General features: G+C 38.9%; 1 protein-coding gene across 11 annotated transcripts in view; it reads right to left on the reverse strand.

Moving 5' to 3' along the window:
- Positions 1-21,386, reverse strand: part of NPL (N-acetylneuraminate pyruvate lyase) — a 44,886-nt gene continuing 23,500 nt past the window's right edge. For 8 of the 11 annotated variants that reach the window (XM_032192373.1, XM_032192365.1, XM_032192369.1 and 5 more), the window contains 7 exons: positions 19,904-19,955; positions 15,244-15,345; positions 10,682-10,804; positions 8,376-8,713; positions 7,704-8,023; positions 6,316-6,418; positions 1-1,398 (listed from right to left, as the gene is read on the reverse strand). The gene's annotated coding sequence lies outside the window, so the exon portion shown is untranslated. Of the gene's footprint in view, positions 1,456-6,315; positions 6,419-7,703; positions 8,024-8,375; positions 8,714-10,681; positions 10,805-15,243; positions 15,346-19,903; positions 19,956-21,386 lie in introns of all 11 variants that reach the window. The other 3 variants (XM_032192363.1, XM_032192371.1, XM_032192372.1) reach the window with 3 other exon arrangements.

A 21,386-nucleotide genomic window follows, 5' to 3' on the forward strand; every position in this document is an offset into this window, starting at 1 on the left:
AAAACCTGAGAGGAAACAGCCTTTATTACAGTAGCACCACTTACAGGAAATAGAAGAAGAAAATGGCTATTTTCTTTCCATGTGATCAACAACAACAACAAAATTGCAACAAGGTATTGTACATCCACAAGCAGTTTGAAAGAAAGTACAAGCACAGTTAATCTCTCTCCTTCCACAGCAGCTCAAGGAAAACACTAACACACCTACATAAAGAGCCTTTTTACTTTTCTGCAAGGAACAGATGAGACATGCTTGTCTTGCAGAATTAAATTAAGTAGATACATTTGACCCACTTGGGGTTATAAAGTCCAGAATGTTTCTAGTAAGCATCACAGGACAACACACATTTTAAGTTTTGGTCTTCCCATACTCATTTATCTTCATTAGTTGTTCATACAAAAAATTTCAATGCACATGCTAAGGAAAACTGTTCACAAGTTTTAGACTGTCAAAGCTGAGCCTGGTTGCTCCATGGGTCTCAATTTTTAAAACAGGTTGTTAGAAGTTATTCCCACAAAGAAAAACAACAAGCATGAAAACTGCTCAACACCTAAACATTTCACTGCATACTTTTATGTCAGTTTACACGAAAAAACAAATGACAGAAAAGCCCTGTGCTATCAGTCTTATAGAGTTATCAGCCACCGGAGAAGGCACCCAAGCGACCTGATGTTACTTTTCACAATCTGCCTGTTCTGGGAGATGTAGGAAGAAGTTTCCAGCAGCTGCATTTGAACAATTTGCCTCTCAGGCTGGCACAGCCAGCAGAGGAAGTGTGTGCAGTGGTGGGAGATGAAGCACACTTGGCTCTGCCCTGCCGTGACCCCCATAACGCAGAGGCTTCCCACAGGCCCGTCTACTTTTCTCAGTGGACACAATCCAAACAACAGTAATTACAGCAGACATACACTCCCCGTCCACCAAATAAACAAAAACACTTAAAAGAAAGCAAGTCAGCAGATTTGCCACAGGGTCAGTACAAAAAAATAAAATAAAATAAATAAAATAAATTCAGAAACGCTGGGTGACAAAATTCAGGTGGCTTTACAGGTATATGTGAAAAGAAACCACACTGCAGTTTTCTGTAAGGTATCAGCAAACACAGAGAAAACCTGCTCTAAGCACTTTGATTTTATTAAGATAAAAGCAAAGTTTTAGGCACTCTTGATTTTCTGTATAAAGTTGAAATCTTTATTTTAAAAAGTTGGCTTAAATATTTTGACTGACAATTCCAGCTGGGATAATCTGTATAATTACACTGAAGCATACAAAATGCTGCAAATTTTAATCAGCTGATCCATCATATCTTTCTAGTGTCCGAAGTGAAACAATCGAAGTACAAGGTGTGATTTCAATTCCATCCCTGCCAGCTCAGCACTGCTTCAGTCTTGGCATCAACTGCAACAACAAAAAAGCTTGATTTCTCCAGGCAACAACCTACAGGCATAGCTGAAACTGAAGAGAAAAGTTTTGCCAGAGTTAATGTACCTCACAGTTTATTACAACAAGGATTGCAGGAACTGCAGATGGGGAACTACTTTAAGGATCTAAGGATATCTTTCCACATGTAATGCAACAAATGCAACTTAGAACTAATGCTAGAAGTGCACAAGAAATGCAATTCTGTATTACGATATGGTTTAAGGCCATCCTGCTTAGAGAAGTCCTGCAATCAACAATGGGTCTGCAGAAAATGTGAATTATTCTGGTAAATGTCTGAGGTTTCAGTATAATCTTTGTCCACTATCAACAGCAGTAAAAGTAAAGAATAAACCAGATAACTGTGCTAGTTACTAAATAGTTATATATATCATGGTTTTATGGAAGCAGAGAGTTACAGCATTTATAAATAAATCTGGAATAGAAACTGATAGCTGTGAAAGCAGAAGGCGTTTCATAAAGTGTTTTATTGAAGTCTGACTTTCTAGTCACTCTTTTGCAGATTATCCTAAATAAGCCCATGCAGCAACTATCGGTAGGTGAATAAAAAAATCTCTAAATGCATTAATGAAAAGTAATCTGCTTCTTACAAGTTTCTGCAAACCCGGGAGAAATGGAGAGAGAAGCATATCTATTCTGGAGTGGGTCTGGGATGTATCCTAACCTTCTCTTGTAAGACTGTAATGTGGCAAAAAAAAAAACTAAAATGAAAATTAAAGATGAAAGGACTGTGCAGTTTTTCATCTTCATATTGTGGATTCAAACACATCCCATCCTTTAAACAAAAAACACTTTTGCTTAATAGCTGTTTGGTGGTGTGTATGAAATTAATTAGTAATCTCTGTTTTCTAGCAAGTGAGAATTATCTTCTATCTTTATCCTCTCTTTCCATTCCCTTCTCCAAGACCTCTACTTGCCTGACCACAATGAGCTCCTGCCTTTGTAAAGCTCACTGACGACTGCGAAAGGGGCACACATGGATGGGTGAGTTCAACCTTGAAACATCCAGTGAACTTCTTAGAGATGAGATATTCCTCAACGCTCCTCTTCTCCCCTTGTAGCTCTCCCAATCTCAATCAATGCACATGCAGTGCACTGCAAGGATGGAAGTGTGTGAAAGGAACTGGTTAAACTTATCTCTGTATGCTATTACATCTCTAAAATATAGCCAGCAAATTCACCAAGAACAGTCTCAAGCTGTGTCACCTTTGTCGACTGATGTATGCTCTGCCACCAAGAAGTTACAGCAATGCTTAGCTTTCCAACATGCTGTAAAGAGCAGGAATCATTTACCCAGACCCATTCGAATAATGTCTGAGTCCTGTTCTTCATTGATGTGCCCAGCAATGCATATCCTTCACGTGCATGAGCTGGAGCTGTTTACACTAACTGTAGAGCATTCCCAGTAGAATTATCTTCCAAGGCTGATAAAATGCTATCCCAGAAAGTAGCGCGTGTTCTGGGGGTGGTCATGAGTATCTCACCATAAAGGATGTTGACCTATGTGACCACAGTCAAATTGTTTAACAAATATCCTTCCTGAACTTCCAGCAAAAATCCCAAGATCTTTTGCAATACACAGCTGGGTAACTCCTTTTGCCCAATGTCTCCAGGCTGACATTTTCTTCCCAGTTAATTGTTAACTATTGTGTATGGTCACAAACTGTTTTTTTCATAGCATGATCTGCTAGTTGTCTTCTCATGATCATTGTTTTATTAATAATAAAACTGGTTGCTGTCTCATCACTTGTGAAACCCTTCTTTTCCTCATAGAAATGGCTGTTGAGAGCAACCCTAAATCAAGCATACCCCTCATTTTAAGAACTCTCATTTATAAGCTTAATGCTCTTTTAGCATAGTTCTTAAGATCTCCAAAAACAAACAAACCAAAATAGCACAGCCTCTAAGAAAGTTAGGTGCAGAAAATAATTGGTAAGAAATCAAAAAAGATCAAAAAAGATACTTGCTGATTAGCCCAGAAGACAGACCAAGCAACGGAGACAGTCCTGTAAAGAACTGTGGACAAAAGTTGTAACAGATGCTGATTCATTTTGACTGTTTCTAGAAGGAAAACTCATCACTGGAAATCCAGGATTCCTAAACTTCCAAAGTCAGATCAACCATCTAACGGAGGGGGCAGTCAGTTGAGAAGTCATCATCTTTCAGATGACTGATTTTAGATGAGCAGAGCTCACGTTTCTCCCGCTAAATAAACAGTTTGTCTTGCCAAGCAAGCTGCAGTTTGATTTGTTGTTATTCCTGAAGAGTTAAAACTTGGGTGCCCTGCTGGACAATGATAACAATAACACATAACTTGGGGATCTGTAGATTCTCTGGTCACCCCTACTGCTTGTTCCTCCTTTTAAAGCTTCTCAGCAACCTGTCTCTGCTCCTGTGTGGAAGTGAACTGAAGCAGAGTTGTTTCTCCTTTACATGACTTGGAGCATACAGTGAACGGTGAGGACCTGCAAGGAGTTTGACCCTACAGAGCTGTCTCTGCGATACACACCCATGCCTGTTCCTGGCCGTGTATCTGGCGTGCCCCATCTCTAGTCTTGGTTCTCCCCAGCTCACTCCATTCTCCCCTGCACTGCCTGCATGCCTGCTGGCAGTCAGACAGTGACCAGCTGAGAGGACAGAAGACACATTCTCTGCATTGGAAAAAACTACTACTGCAAAGGACTAAATAGTCAAAAGAAGCAATTCAGGGAAAATCTGTTCAGCTCCTGTAGCCAAGGAGCAAAAAATGAAAATACAATACTCAGAATGAACACAATCTTCTGAATACACAGCTGTTAAACCCTACAAAGTCACTGCAAAGCTACAGAACAAACATGAACTACAGTTTTCAGAAGTTTGTGACACAGACATCTTTAGACAGACATTTGCAAGAACACTCAAAGTTTATTTTTGACATCAAGATCATTCTACTATCAAACACCAATCCCTTGATCTAGAATTCAGAAGGAGCAGTGTCCCAGTGCAGTACGCACAGTGGCTTTGACATAAGTTGCACGCTGTAGTACGCACCGACATTTCCATCTGATCCAAATCACTCTGCATACTACATGCAGTTTCAGTGAAATAAATAGTAAGTCTGGCAAAATTACAAACAACTGAAAGGTCAAGGTCAAAAACGCTACAGGTCTAACAATGCTACCAGTTTTGTTTACAGCACAATAAGGAAGGCTAATTTTGTTTTAGCAGAAAAGAGGGCATAGGCGAGGGGTTTGACCTTCCTAGCAGCATCGCAATTGTACTGTTGACTTTTTTCATGTTCCTTGTCAGATCACGTAAACATTGTATCCTCATTCCTTCCTGTCTATAAAAGCATCTGACACCTATCCATTAACACAATGCTGCACCCGCTGTGTGCTCTTGGGCAATGTGCCATCCTCTCTGGTCCATCACATCTTTTTAAACTGAACTCTGCACGGTAAGTCACCAGAAAGGACCGTCGTGGTGGGATAACACAGTACCATTACTGCCTTAATATTATTTTATATCTCCTGGTTTTTCTTCCTCTGACTCCAGCCTGCCAGGATTTATGGCTCTTCTGTATTGTGAACCATTGCTAAGCCTTCTAAGTAAGTTAACAGCAGTCAGATATAGGTCTAGTGAGCTTCTGAACAGCACCCACAACTCCTGCTGCAAAAAGCTGGGAGAAGTGCCAACACTCTGATATCCTACCCTTTCTTCCCTTGTCTTAGAGCCAACAAAAGCTTGTCCAAAGACCAATCAGGCTGGGTCTTGTGGGAAAGAGGATACCATCTGTGGAGGCTAGAGGCTGTAGCTAGGGCTGTGTCTACCCTCTCAGTCATCGGCTAAAGAGGAGGGAAGTCACATCTCTTGGGATTGTTAAGTCTTCCAGTCTCGCAATCATAAGAGGAACTATGAAAAATGTAAACGTGCAAGACCCGTTCTCTGGTAGTTGTCATCGATAGCTACCACAGGACTGGAAGACATGCTAATTTTGCAGGCACTAGGAATTAATTCTGATCCATAAAGCAGAGTGTTGAAACCTCATTAGATGACATCTTGAGTCCTCTTCTTCACTGGCACAGCTATGCAAATCCTTCACAGGAAAACACATGTTGGAGCAAATTCCTTTTTCCTTTTTTTTTTTTTCCTGTGTCCGTAATTATTTGAATAATAAGAGAATTTAGTCTCCTACTTTTAGGCATTCAAATCGCTATGTAAACCCACACTACTAATTATGGATTATTAAGCAAAGTGAAAAATTAGGAGCTGTCAGGGAAGGAAATGACATTTTTAAACTCATAAGTGATCATCATAAACAATAGGAAAATGTCTAAAATGCTTTATAAACATTGTTTACTGATAAATGTCTCCTGTTTTGGCTTTTGATGTACCCCGAGCAAAGTACTTAAGGAAAAGATTTGAAAATGTATTAAAATAACTTTTCGTAGTTGTCTTTTGCTTGCTGTGAACGTCAACATACTGCCCACATTTTAATTTCTCCTACTCAGTGCAGCATGGAAACATAAGAAAGACAAAGACAGGTGTTCAGAAAAATGCCGTGATTGCAAAGGGATGGTTAATTCTAAAACATGTGTCCTGCTCTTTTACTTGTCCGATCTTTAAATAGGAAATCTGTACTCTCTTCAACTGGTAATAATTTCTTTCGTTTTGGAGCTCAATACAATCATTACATCAGAGAACTTAATTCAATTAAAAGCCCTTAACTGCAGTATTTATCTAATAATTCATTTTAGGTATGTTAATTTACCCTCAGCTATTACCCTCACCTATTGTCATGTCTTTTTAAAATCATATGAAAAAGTTAAAATCAATATTTATTGCATTGATTTATTAAAAAATGAACTGCAATCATCTGTCATGGGGTTAACTTACAGTAAGCACCAGGAGAGTGTACAGAGGATAGGCTACAGCTTTACACGGTGATCATGTCAATCTCTCCCACTTCGGTTTTCTGGCAAAGATTCATCTCAGATGCCTGTTGGTTGAAGACAGTTGTATTTCAATTAGCATTGAAATGACATAGATACAGATAGATACCAGAACATGCTTCTTAAAAGTTATTTCCTACATGATTTTAAATCACAGGATACTCTTTAACATAGCACCTCATTGTCACTTCTCATTGTTTTTTTAACCTAGAATGTGCTTTTCGTTGGTCCACTTTTGGCTTGTGTCATTCTCAAAGCACATTTCACACTTCCTTTCAACCACTAGCTTGTGGCAACCAAGTTTTTGCTACCCAAACTGTTTAACTCCAAAGGTTAAGAAAACAAAAAGCCTCCAGAATATAAACATCTTTATGTAGTAACACATACCTAGCATACCATTTTCATCAACACTTCAGTGCAGTTCAAAAGGTCTATAATAGTATCTGAAATGTTATATGTGTTTGTTCGTGTTCACATTTTCGCAAATTTAAAACAATTAAGTGTTACTGCATATGCATATTAGTAGGGAAGTGTGCCTTACTGAATGCTATTGATTTATCAGTCATCACCAGATAACACTTCCTGGATTTTGTACACTTCATTTAAAGGCTCTTACAAACCCAGACAGAATAGACACATTAAGCTTCCCTTTCATTTTACCAAATCACCTACCTTTCTTCTTAAAATGATATTGGTTGCAAAACGGGTGAGTTGCATTTAATAATTTTGGCCAGATAGGAATCCCTCCAGGTTACTCCCTTCTAGCTCATTTAAGCAAACATAAAGCTACTTCCCCACGCTGTAGCTGAAAGCACAATAAGCTTCCAGATAATCACTAAGAGTTCCTTTTAACTTGTCTCAATTTGGGAAAATACTTAAAGTTCCTTCCCTCCTTCTCTCTTTCCCTCCTTCCCTCCCTCCTTCCTTCCTTCCTTTCTTTTTTTCCCCCCACCTTTTCTTTATGTTTTCCAGCCATTTCATGCCCTGCCTGCATATGAGACTGTCCCAAAGTCCCAAAGGAGCCAAGCTGCAGGAGAATTCCCTGGTTTCCACCTTTAGAAGGAATCAGGCTTGAAAGCTTTTACAAGTATTTATCTCCAATACAGGAGTCCACATTTTTAACGAATTCTGTCTTTCTGAACAAGAGGCAGTAAAAACTATTCAGTCACTGGAAGCCACATGGCCAAATCTCAGTTTAGCAACATCTGGATTTCTAAACAGAGAAAAAAGAATGAATAACAGCGCACAAATAGATGGCAGATAGCTTTATTAGTCCCCTGAAGTGTACAACAGACAGTTAGCATTTTTCTCATACTGATCCCAAGTACTCACTGTCAAATTTCCTTCCAAGTCTCAGTTGGGACAGCAGATGTTCTCCCAGTGTGTTATTCCCCTCACATCATGCAGTCAGGATTGCCAATTATTTCAGGTTCCAGAGTACAAACAGGACTTCGCTCAATGAAGCAATTGTTCATCCCACTACAAATTATGTATGATAATTCTGCAAGCTTCTGTTGAATTCCTCCTTCAGGGAAGCTAGTATGTGAAGGGGTGATGAGAAGACCTGATGGCACCAGGTAAGGTGGTAAGAGGTAGCTTGTGGTTGCTCTCAGTAAGAATGCTTCTTGCTGTCTTGTGCATCTGGAAGAACGCTGGACAAAACGTTATACTCATTGTTAAGTCATTAATGCACCATTATTTTTTTTTTGCTATATATTTTGGGAATTTAAGGAATCATCAATGCTAGTTCTCTATAAAATGATTTGTGTGATCAACAGCAACATACAAATTCGATGTTCTTTGGTAGATAAGACACTTACAGATTTATTCAGAGCCATGTTATTGGCTCAGGGTTGTAATAAAAAGAAAAAATCATGAAATGTACTGATAACAACTCTCACTCAGCTGAATATCTTGAGTAATCAAGTTAGTAGGGGGTGTAGGATACAGCAACTTTGAAAAAGGAGATGAGCTGCCAGATGGGCTATTTCAAAGAGTGCTTACCAGCATCATGCTGCTTTGAACTGGTCAGAAGGATTCCCAGTCTTCACAAGAAGGACAGAGAGCCAGTAGTTTATTTTGTTGTTGTCCCAACCTGAACTGTCACTCACTTTCAAATTGTGGCATTGCATAAGGCCATCATGACTCTTCCGACTACATTATTGTTTCTGTAGCTGGGCAGCATTTTTCACATTTCCTGAATTCTTCACATTTCCTGAAACTTGAGGAGTTTGAAATCTCCAGTAAATGGCTGGTTTGAAGAATGATTACCAGGAATGGCAGAAATCAAGTGGGCTTGTTAGGTATGTGCAGTCCGGGAGCACACAAGAGGCAGAGCAGTCCTGAAACAGTGAGATAGCAGCGGGTTAGTACAACAGCAGAGCAGCATCAGATAGCGTGTGAGCTGGGAGGCAGCTGGCAGACTAACCAGGTACTCTGGTTAGTCTGACACAGACACACGAGCATTATGAGATGCAGCCTAGGTGTGAATCCAGCAAAGTGAACGCTGCAACATTTCTCATGTGACAATACATTATTTAGATGCAGATTGCCTTGTTTGGTTTTTTACTTTGTCTATTAACTACTGTCATGTTTCTTTAGCGTATTCTCTCCTCTTTTTCAGTGGCTTTCCTCTTAATCTGGGCCCACAGACAGAACTACACGGGTAGTTTTACAGAATAGTGCAAGGTAATACATGGGGAAGGTACATCTTTTGTTCTGAACACTTAAAACCAGGCAGAGGGTGCCAGCAATGCAATGGCAAATACCTTTTGGAAAAACTGAAGATGAAAGAAAAGAACTGGCTTGGAATTTGAAAGACTAAACAAGAGCATATCATTATCAATTCTGAAGATTTAATTACTCTTCTGTTGGAAAAGCTGTTGAGGTAGCTTCTTTGCCTATATTCTATACCAATGATATCCATGATATCTATCTTGTTGACCCATGAAAACTCATGAGAGGCAAATGACCTATATAGTCTATTTAATATAGCAGCATTTCACCAGGGGTCTCTCACAGTGAAAGGAGTTATCTTTCCGTGGGATAAAATGAACATTACTAAGCATAGTATGTTGTCATTAGAGATTTTTTTATTTTTTTTACTTAGAAAGAAAATTCATGTTCTCTTTTAAGACTTCGGTTATGTAAACACTTTCATCTCCAGATTAAGTTCCCAGCCGTCTCTTGGATAAGTCAACTAGACTGAAGGCTTTTCCTTAGACCTATTTTTGGCCTTGGATATTTTGTGATCACTTCAAGCACTCTCCAAATTTTTAACACTATGACAATGTCGGATGTGACAGTTGGGCATATTTTAAAAGTAAATTTTCCACTATCATATGCTGAAGTAATATTAATGTTTTTATGCATGTACGCCTTGTCAGTCACTGTGTGCTCAAATCTTTTTGCTCACTTATCAATGGTGATTTATAAGCCCACCTCAGAGACAGCATTCTACATAGCCAGCTGGGCAGCTCTGGTTTTACTAAACGTGCTTTTCTGACCCAGACTCAGAATACATTGAGAACAATAAATAAATAAATAAATAGTCCTGTATCTATATTTAAGTTTACAGTAACTTCTCTTGCTTTCATCTGTTTTGGAAAGTCTCCATTCAGACTTTGAAGATCACCCTTGTACAGACTGAACTTTGAAAGTTTCAGAGAACTGAAGGCTCAGTGAAGCTGGAAGCAACTCAAAGTAAGGTATATAGTGTGGGAAAGTTAAATAAGCTATTTGCGGTGTTTAGACAACTTTGAATATATGTCATGTGCAATGAGTGAAATAACTATCTTGTAAAATGTAAATTCAGAAACTAGCACTTGGGACACTTAAATACACTTCTGTTACTTACTTGTTGATGCTGGTTACTATAGTTATCTGATGTAGCCACTACTTTTAATGTGTATTGCACATGGACTCAAAAATATTCTGCCTGGAAAGAATTACAGAAAGCTAAGATACTACTCTCACAAATACTGATTTTTTAGTTTAATGTTATAGACCATTTATTTTTACGGAATTTTCAGGAATCATAAGAAGCTTTGTGAATTGAATCACAAGATCATACAACCATGTCTCTGTAGTTCCGTGTGTGTACGATGATACAAATGCAAAGAGGTACTTAGATATGTAGCCTGTTGTCTAAAATAGGCTCCTTGCAAGCAACCTCTGAGTTTATCATCTCAGCTCAAAGTCGCCTCACCTTTTGCTGAACCATTTTCTTTTAATTTAGAAAATATACAAGACACCTGGTTGGTAACAGTTTGGAGGAACTGGACTATTGCATAACTTTACTGGAAGCTTACCTTGTCAATGGACAGGACAATGCTGGATTTGAGTTGCCCAGGCTTTGGAAATTGTGAAGTATTTGGCACTTTTTGCACTATTTTATCATTCACAGATGATGCAATTTTAAAAAGGAACTGTATCTGTAGCAGAAATATTGGAAAGCTTACTTCAGCTTGATAATAGCACAAGAGGAATGACATAGAAAACTTGAATCTTAAGTGCAATAAAACTCAAAATGCATTTTGAGTAAATCCACTCCCCATAGCTAGAAAGATATTCTGGCCCAACATGCTGACCTAAAGACTGAATTGTTTAAAATTTCTGTCAAGCAAATACAGTCTGGAAGACTAAAAGATAAAACTCTTTTCCTAAGTTTCAAAACCAATAATTTTGGACTTTGTTCTGAGTTGGGGAAGAAAGAGTAATCTCCATCTGAAACTCTTCAGGCTTTGAAAACGTGAAAATACTTTCAAATTTAGCTGCTTCGCTTCATTTTTGGTGCCTCCCACTTAGAATAAAGATTATAGAATGGCAGTGTATAGTTTGTAAAAGAATTTTCTCATAATCATTTGACTTGTTTTTTCTCACTTTATGTACCGTAACCTATTTCAAAAATTGCAAAGCCTCTTAGCAGGGGAGGAGGTGAGGGTGCCTTGAGCATGCAGCTCATGAAGACAATGCATACATGACTCCCAGAAGAGAACAGCAACAGTTATTCCCACGGTGGGTTTTGCTTCTCTTAGTCTTTCTTGTTAATAGTAGTAAAAGTATCATATATGTAAATAGTCCTCAGAATGTTGAAAGATTATCATGTTCTTGCCAAGAGTGAGCATGCAGGATCTGCTTCCAAGCAAATGCAAAACCTTTTGTTTTCAGTCCAACACAAGATCACTTCCTTCAGCTTCATTAGTGATGTTTAATGGTAGTCAGATGGTTGGTTGCTGCTCTTCGCTCCAAGGGTTGGGAACGTGCTGGTATGAAAACTGGAGTTTAGCTCTGACTCTTCCACCGACTGATGCTGATTTTTAGTGGTCATAAGCATATGCAGATGAACATATTTCTGCATGACTTGCCCTAATTTATAAAAACAAAACAAAAAAAAACCACTCACATTCACTCAAAGCACTCAAAAATTCAGAACTCAAATTCTGACCCAAATTCCCGTCCTCTTATGGGTGCCAGATGCTTTGTGATCCAGAAGCTGCTATGGAAAAGGAGAAAAGCCCTTCTGAACTTCTGTGATAACTGCGCTTCAGGGCAGGCTGCTGCTTCCCACCGCAGTGCCATCACGTCAGGGATGCTCGCAAGGCCGAGTGCCTCTCGTACACTGGTGCCTTGCCTGAAAAAGCTGGAAGTTCTTCAGTTCGGCAGGCACTTTGTCTCTCAGCTGTGGGAAGGATTTCTGCAGGATGTTGATCCACCACTGGTGACTGGTTTTGTTCAGTTCTTTGTGGTTGGTGTGGCTTAACCCACCTGCTGTTTCACCACCCTTGCTCTTTTTATCAGCACAGTAGAGCCACCCAGCTTCTACTGGCACAGGCCAGCATATAAAAGCACACCTCTTGTACCCAAGTGCACCACTCAAGTGCAAAAAACAGATGAAGCCTCTACAGATAAAGCTGCAGGAATATTTTTCCCTTCTCCTTCTGTCCTTTTGTGGTAGACTGCTGCCTTGCCCAAAGATGAGCTAAACCAAACTCCAGTCCAAGGCTATTGCAGAGTTTCTGGCTATTCATGCAAGCAGCCTGACAACTCCACCAGCCAAACTAAATGTCTGTGATAGCCCTAAGGGAGGAGGATGAACCATTTTATGGCAGCTGTAAAAGGTCATATAGTAAATACCAGTGCTACTGCTCATCTGTTGTCCCAGCCGATACAGTTTGGGGAGAGGGGGTGTGGTGTGCATGCGAGCGAGCTGTTCAAAGCTCTTTCCTGGCTCTTCACGATTCAGGTTACAAGCTAGAGAACTGGAAAAACTTGGCTGATCAATTTGGGGTTGTTCTACCTATCTTGAAATGGTTGTTCAAATGAGGTAAACCTCAAAACTTGAAAAAGACTTGAAAACCCGTGTCCTGAAATACACATTTTGCCTATTATACAAAAATTCATGCATGGTCTGGAGTTTGTTTTTGTTTATAAGGGCAGAAGCACTAGAAGACATTATTAGATTCTATAAATATCTAAAAACTCAATGTTGTTTCACTATCAGAGGCTTACTACAAATCTTCTAATTCGGCTTTTCTTAAATACAGAATCAAACTGTTTTCATTATTGTGATTGGTTTTCATGTTATAAGTTTAGTAGCCCTTTCCTTCTGCTTCCATAGTTTTTGCAACAACATGTTTCACATTTTCACATTTCCTTAAGTTTTATGTCTTCACAGGGATTTACTTGGGATACTGCTTGAAACTTCTAATAATGTTACTAATCTCAAAATCGTGAGAAACTAAGAAAATTTTGCTTTTTTTGTATGCTACCAATTATATTCTGCAGAAAAACAACTAAGTTTTATTGTACCAGAGTGCTCCCTACTCTACCTACCCACAAATGATAGGTATGCCAGAATTTACTCTCATTTAACTATATTATCTGCAGTCTTTCCATATTAGGAAAATTATTACAAGCTTTTACATTTTAGCATTTTAAATTTTCTTAAATCTTCCTGCTACACTGGTACATGCATACATTCCATATTGCTGCTCTATTCACTTACAGATTGTAACATGAATATTTCCTTTGTGACTTCATTTGGAAGGGCCAGGATGATGCTAACAAATTAGTGGCTTCAGGACAATAGCTCATTTCAAGAACACATTTGTACATCCACACTCTAAACAGGCAACTTTAAATGATGTTAATATTGTAAAATAAACCATTTAAAAACTAGAAGTGCCACAGCTCTAGATATGCCATAAGGCACTGCAGTAGCCGTGAACAGGCATGATCACATGCTACTTTTCCACACTCTCCTAAGAAAACAGCTCCTGGGACTGCCTGTCGATCACTTTCCTTCATATGCTTCTGAAAGTCCTGTCAGACTTCAGTAAAACCGTCTCAAGGGCTGACCTTCATAGATAATTTTCAATGAGTTCAAATAGTACAAATACGCAGACAATTACATGCAGTAAGCTCACATACTTTAAATGCAGTTCTCTAGCAAACAATTGTTTCTGTTGTCCGTAGAACAATTATATTTTTTAATCAAATGTCTACTTTTGTTAATGCAGAGCTTGAGTGGTACCCGCTGAATGCACAAATGATTTATTAAAATTCACATTTAATCCATCTTACTATAAATAAAGTAGCTTTCACTGCTTGCATATCCATCAGCTGATATGTGGCTACACACAGCACACAATCTAAAGAACGTATGTTTCACATATGAAAGTGGATTAAATCTTCTGTTTGGAATTGCATGGGAAATCTGACAGTGTCAGGGAGAATTATTTTTTTTCTGATGTAAATAAGCATATAAATCCCTTAATTATTACTTGAGTATATATCAGAAGGACTCAGATATAAAAATACTTCGCATTTTAAGAGGGATAGTGGGCAGAAACTTATTAGGCAAAATGTTCTATTTAGTATCTGGCACAGAATAGTAAAAATAGTAAAGAATAAAGATACATATATATACACACATACATATATATATATTAGTCTTTACCATAATGTATCTTTGTATTAATAGATAACATAGTGTGTTTTGATTCTAACATTTATAGCCATGGTCTTTAGTTGTCCTGAGACTTTTGAGATCTGATGAGCACCTGGTATCTATGGATTCTTTCTTCTACACTGGTTCCTTAAATTCATTTTCAGAAAAATCTTCTGTTGGACTAGAAGAACTTGTAATGTCGAACTCTACTCTTTCAGCCACTACAGATGTATGAACAAAGCTTGTGCTTTGGCCAGTGCCAGATTCTGAGTCACGCAAAGATTTTTACAAAATTAAACCTTATAATACTGCCATGGAAAATACTACACCACGGGGAGTTTCTCACAGAAGTTTTCTCCCCTGCAGACCATATCCATATAGTTCCCTCACTGCAGGGTTTGGATGATTGTAAATCCTCAAATTCTTTCTTGCCACTAAATCCCAGAACTGATCAGGCTGGCAGTGTGATGGGATGAAAGGTATAGAATCATAGAATATCCCCAGTTGGAAGGGACCCATAAGGATCATCGAGTGCAACTCCTGGCACCACACAGGTCTACCCAAAAATTCAAAGAGGTAGAGGATAAGTATAAAACAGATGTAGAAGAACATTTTCAGGAATGTCATTTCTTGCACTGAATGAAGTAGAGTATGTAAACATACATATAATTAAAACTAAATAAAACTGTAACAGATCCACCTCCCTGTGTATCTGCATTAACTTCAGAATCTGTAAAGAAACTGCATGTCTGTCTAAGACTCCTACGTGCCACCTACCGCTTATCTTTTTACAGAGGTAGGACTAGACTTTCAGCTGTTTGTTCTCCATCCTTAGGTGAGAATTTGTGCCAATGATCACAGCAGTAGTGGCAGTCAGCACAGAGCTACACGACCAATCATACTATTATTATTTGTGCTTACCGTGGTTGAAAATTTTCTTTTTTCTTGCAATGTGTTCCTTTCAACATGTCGCAACTGCATCAGCATATTTTCCAGGAAGACAACTCTTACTCTCTTCCATCCCTTAAAAAAAAAAAAAAAAAAAAAAAAAAAAAGTTGGCTACAATGAGCAACTAATTCATTTAAGAGAAGGTAAGAGGAAAAATGGATAACTACATAGCAGACACTGACTATAGGACTATAGGTCAGGAGCTTAGTTATGCACAAAAGCAGTAGTTAGGAAAAAAAAAAGGGGGCAATTCTTCATTTATAGTCTCTACGTATAGTCTTTCTGCCTTTTCTTTTTTTTCAAGCCAAAGCATTGGAGGAAAACTTGAAATTCCTCTCCCAGAATACAGTCCTGGTACATAAAGAATCAGTTGCTTTTGCAAAGAGCTAACAAAAAGTATGGTGCAGTTGATTTTTAAATTGTATTTGAATTTACAATTTTACTTTCACTTCTTTAGTTCACTCTGATCTAGGAAGTGGTACTCATTCGTTTCTGCACAGGTGAAAGACTTTCCTACAGATGCCCCACCTCAGCAACATGAAAACTTGAATATGGCTTATGGAAGTTGGCACCGTGGAGGCCACATGGTCATTTTTCCCAGGACAAAACATGGCTGTAAAGTTATCCATGTCAACTAAAGACATTAATATTAGATCTTAGCATTGTGGTCTTTTATAACTTACTGGTCTTTTTGGTCTTTATGAACTGGAGCTCTGAGGCAGTCCTGATCAATGGTTCTTAACAAATGTTAGAAAAAAAGTTTACCAGAGCTTTTAATCGGATTTAAAACTTTAAGTGTGAGAATAAACAGCAGAGTACAATTAGTTAATTACTACCAAGGGAGAAATGCTGTGCAGCTGGAATGCAGTATAGCAGGACTTGGTGAAAATGAGGTTTAACAAAACTTATCTTAAATCAGCATAAAATTCATCAGTAATGGCACCTATAAAGTAGGCAGTCCCTCTTTCCTAATGAAACTTTAAAGGTGTGGGGGTTTTGTTTATTTTTCAAAAGAAGGTCAACATCAGCACTGTATTTAACACTTTCATAAGGTGACAGGTTTAATTATAAATTAGCACCAACAAACTTTCCAGCCCTACTTATCACACCTTGCAGATTTGAAGCCTGCAAGCACCTAACTGGTGCTTCACTTGCATACATTGCCTTGTTCAGCTTGATGTTAGCTGGTCTCACACCTTGTAAAATACAGCATCAGGTTCTGAGTTTATCTTTTACTTCATCATTTCTAAATTCTTTTTAGTATCCCAAAAACAATGCAAAAATACTCCTCCAATTCCTGTGTGCCATCCTACCTCCAGGTGAGAAAGTTTACTGGAATGCCTCCTGTAAAAGTTGGCTCTTGTGTGCTGCAAAGGCTTGTGCTAACTGGAAGAGCAGAAATCCCAGCAGTGGTATAGATAAACTGAAGGCATTCCTCACACCTCGGTCTTTTATCCTCCACTTCTCTGCCCAGACACACAATGCATGTGCTTCACCAAGGCCAACAACTGTCAGTGATAGCAAACACTAAGGCAGCACCCGATGCTTCTTTAAAAGATTTTCTTATCCTCCTGGAACCAATGTGTATGGGTTTGGTCACTTTGAAAAAACAGTGCTTCACGCAAAGCCTCTGGCGTGGATTGTTTGTTCAGTGCTTGTTTATTTTAAGGATGCTTTAATGCAGCTTCCTGTTACTGCTGAGCACAAAGAATATCAAACAGATTTTCAGAGCTCTTGACAGTGTCAAGAAGATCAGCAGGAGGCTGGGACATAGGCAATGAAGTGCCATGCTGACATTAATTGCTTGAAGCTTCTTTTGCTTCATTTGCCTTCCCATCCCTGGAACTCCTGGTGTGTTTGCTGATTTATTTATTTATTTGTTTATTCCCAGCAGTTCTCCAGCTTTAATTTGTTGCAGTTACCTGAATGTAAACTGCTCATGTAGATAGATGCATTTTTTTTCTTTTTTTCTTTTTTTTTTTTTTAAGGGAGATTTTGAACAAGGCAAGAGAAAATCTCAGAGCTTGTGTGTGTCTCTTTGTTGCATATAACAAACACTACCAAGCTGATGATGCTTGAACCGCCAAACTGTTTTCAGGCAGCCACTTTCAGGTAATTTTCTTGTCAAAGCTCAGGATGAACAGACATGTTCCAGATTAGAAGTGTTCACACCTTCATCTTTTTTTCCTGTTTTTAAACACTAACTGCATCTTTTTCAGAGACAGCTAAGGCATCATTGACTTGCCTGCTAAGCCTCACACTTTTATAAAATTGTATCAGTGATACCAGCTTTCCCCTGGCTGGTATTCCTCACAGCATTTTTGATTTGCAGACAGGAAAAGAGATCAATTACCTAACTGTAAAGCTAACTTGGTCAGTTTTCTCAAGAACAGTATCTGGACACTTTTAACACTTGCTATATAGCTCAAGTACAAATGTTTTGAATAAATCCACAGAAAGAATCTTTACTATAAAGATATTGCTCACAGAAAAGATTTCGAGAGAAGGCCTCATCCTCCACCTACTTTCCCTTTAAGCTTTCTCCAGGTAAAGATCTTGTAGAAGTTCTGTTGAATTTCTCTCCATTGGTGGAAATCTCTCTATGTCTAGAGTTTTTCCATTCTTACCCTGAGATACATTATGCGAAGTGCTGCCTGAGTAATACCACGTAGAGGAAATGAATTTTCTGCATATTTACTCTAACAGTACAATAAAAGACAGATTCTCGTATTTCCTCTGTGCCTGACTCTGACAGGCTGTTCCCAAGCGACGGGACCTCAAAGACAAAAGTTAACATGGTGTATTTCTCATCTCTCTCTATGCCTTTGTGTTTTCTGTTCTGATTACCAGACTTTTGAAATCGAGCAGTTTACAAGAACAGTGTTTGTGTTTTCTGTTTAATGCAGCATGGTGCATACAAACAGGAAGGCAAGCATGACGTCCAGCTTGAAGAAATTAAGATAAAAGTTGGCTTAATGGCAACTTTGCAATTTGTTGGTAGCATTTTTAGTATTTCTGTGAAGCTTTCAAACTAGCAAGATAAAAATTCAAGTAAACAACTGACAAGTATTATCCTCCATATTATTGTTTTGACACTATTGACAATATTTCTCTTACTCTTCTCCTTTTCCATTTGGAACTGGAAAAACAGAAAAAAAATGCAACTGTTTCAAAAGCCACTCATGAGAGTTTAGCAGTATCAAAAGCCTAAGGTACAAAGCTAATGCACCTTACATTGGTACAGCTAGGAACAGCCAGTGGTGCCGTGGTTGCTGATCTGACCAGTTGACTAAAAGTAAATTGTGTATTAAGGTCTGAGGGAATTGGAGTATGTGCTCACGGGCTTCTCTGACCATCACAGATAGCTCAGTTACTGGGGCTCAGGTGCTTCATTTGCCTTGTATTTCAAATGACTGAATTTGTTGCACAAAACAATGTGAGTGTTCTGACAAGCTGGCTTTTTGAAACAAAGCACAGCTTAATTTACTGACACAGTAAACTCATCTCAACCTCAATTTTTACTGTGAAAACACACATGTCATGTCAAGTTAATTTTCAAATTTATGTACCCAGGTTGTTTAAGGATGTCAATCCTCGTTTAGACCACTCTATTAATTTCTGGCACAGGAAATGTTGCCAGGGATTAAAGCTTTCCCAATTAATTTGCCCTGATGGACTAGATGTAAAAAAACAGACAACATTGTTAAGCACAACTTTCATGCTGGACATTCCTTAAAACATAAAACACTAGCACAGAAAAAAAGATCAACTATACTGTAATTTCTAGATGCTAAATAGTCCGTGTCACCTCCGCTTCAACCTGCATTCTGTGTCATTCTCAGGTCTCTGTACTCTTGGAAGCTCCATCTCAGCAGCAACTTGCAACACAGGAACATGACCTGCAGAATTTCATACACTATTGTTACTTGACTATACTTTTAAATGTCAAACGTCAATTTTTAAAACAATTCCTACAAGCAATATTAAGACAGATTTAATCTTTTTGTCAATGACTGGTGCCAAGCTGTACTCCAGAAGCATAGCCATCTTAGGGAGTAACAAAATCCATCACTGCAAAAGTATCAGAACCAGTGAGATCTCACATCACAGCCTTGGTGGCATTAAGGTAATGTTTTACAGTCTTTTTCCAGCAATAGTAGATAGATAATAAACAATAGTAGATAACAGATAGATAATAGTAGATAGTAGATAATAGTAGATAATAACTTTACTGTTGCAAATTAGAACTTTTTTTTTTTTTAATAGAGCTGAGAACAATCATATTTACTCTAAAGAGGGAATTTCTTTAGCTAGGACTTAACATCAAAGTACACCCAGTAAAACTGTTTTCAGCCAGCATCATACAATATTTATTGTACACATACTTCATAATCCCTAGTACCCACACAAAGACCTGAACAGATCAACAAAATCTTAACCAGAGTAGCAGGACTGAGTAATGGAAAAAACAGTAAAACTGCTGTCAAAAGCATGGCCAATTCACTAGAGTTCATCCGAACTCTTCCCAGTATTCCAGTTCTGTTTCTGCCCATGCCAAGGCTGAGGCAGTGCTGAGCAGCTGAACAGCCTGTTGCTGTAGGGCCATCCCCTTAACCTCTGTTTTGTGCTCACCTTGCATTCATCTCCCCTTTAAATGCTGACTTCTTTTGAAGACCAGGAATAGCTAGAGAGAAAGACAGAAAGCTTTAACAGATAATAGATCATCTTTAAGACCTGGAGGCTTGATACTGAAATTTTTAAGAATAATTCTCTTTAAAATCATTGGACATCTGCTTCAGGTTTCCAGTCTTGTGTTAGTAACACAACCGGAATAAGACGAAGTTGGGGGGACAAGCAAAGGAAAGCCAGTTTTGTCTGGGCGCAATAAATACAGATGCAAAAAGGGAACGTGGCTAACGCTACAGCACATCTTTCAATGTCCATCTCTTCTGCTTCCCTAATAGGTTGTACCAGTTCCCAAGCTGGAGATTTTCAGTAACAACAGCCATGGAGAAACCATTCTCCAACCTACACAAACACTTACATCAGCAGATGGCACTGGGGAGTTTAATGCTTGAGCTTTATACAGTTTTTAAGAACTCTTCATTAGAAATACAGGAAATGCTGTACTTTACTCAAACACCGGTACCCCCATGCCCCTGTAAATACAACCAATTATTGGTTCTGAATAATCCAATGCCTGCTGGGTTATCGGGGGGGGTTAATTTCATCAGGCATGGTAGCAGAAATTTTGTACAGAGCTGCTCCCACAGATGCCTCGTGGTCTCCTGAAGCCCTGCAGTACCAAGTGTGTGCACAGAAGCAGTCAGTCCCTGCCTGCTGCTGCGCCCGGCCAGCGTAGCTCTTCCTGTGGTCAGGTATACATGAGGTAAGGGAGCCCAGCCAGTTTGGGCCAAAACAAAATCATTTACGTACACATTTAGTGTGAACTGGAGCACTTTGCTCATCTTGTTCATACAAGAGTTCCTGCACAACAGTAAAAACAGCCTGACTGTAGGACACCCTTACCAGTAATCTGTGCCTCCACTCCTGTTCCAGGTCACTTCTCTGGTCCTAGTCTGAGAGGTGAGGAGGAAACCATACCTCACTGGAGTTTTGTGGGGCTTTTTATCCCTTTTGCACTGGTATACTTCTGCAAACACAAGTCAGCCAGCAAAGCTCTGGATGTCTGGAATCCACAGGCTATAATTTCAATGAATTCTAATTAAAAAGGCACTCTCACATGTTTTTGGAATAATGAAGCGTGACTATTTTGGAATAGGAATGTAAACAAACACTGCCTCAGATTAAGGGCACAGTTCACGTCAGGTTCTGCAGACACGAGAACCATCACATACAGCAGTCTTGGAAAAGGTATTCCATGTTCCCGCATCATCTGAATAAGCAAAAGAACTCCTCAGCTGCTGGGCCATGAAGTGCAACACAGCATGCACTACGACAGTGGCTGGCTGCAAAGGAACAAAGTACTGCCTGGCATAGACAGAAAACCACTACAGCAAGGCCTATTTGCACAGTTTATTAGACAACAAAGAAAAATCCCCACTGAGTCCAGGTTCTGTAACTTGAAATTTGTTTAGCAGAGAATGGTTTTAGA

This window comes from Aythya fuligula, chromosome 8 (genome assembly GCF_009819795.1).
Source record: "Aythya fuligula isolate bAytFul2 chromosome 8, bAytFul2.pri, whole genome shotgun sequence".
NCBI lineage: Eukaryota > Metazoa > Chordata > Aves > Anseriformes > Anatidae > Aythya > Aythya fuligula.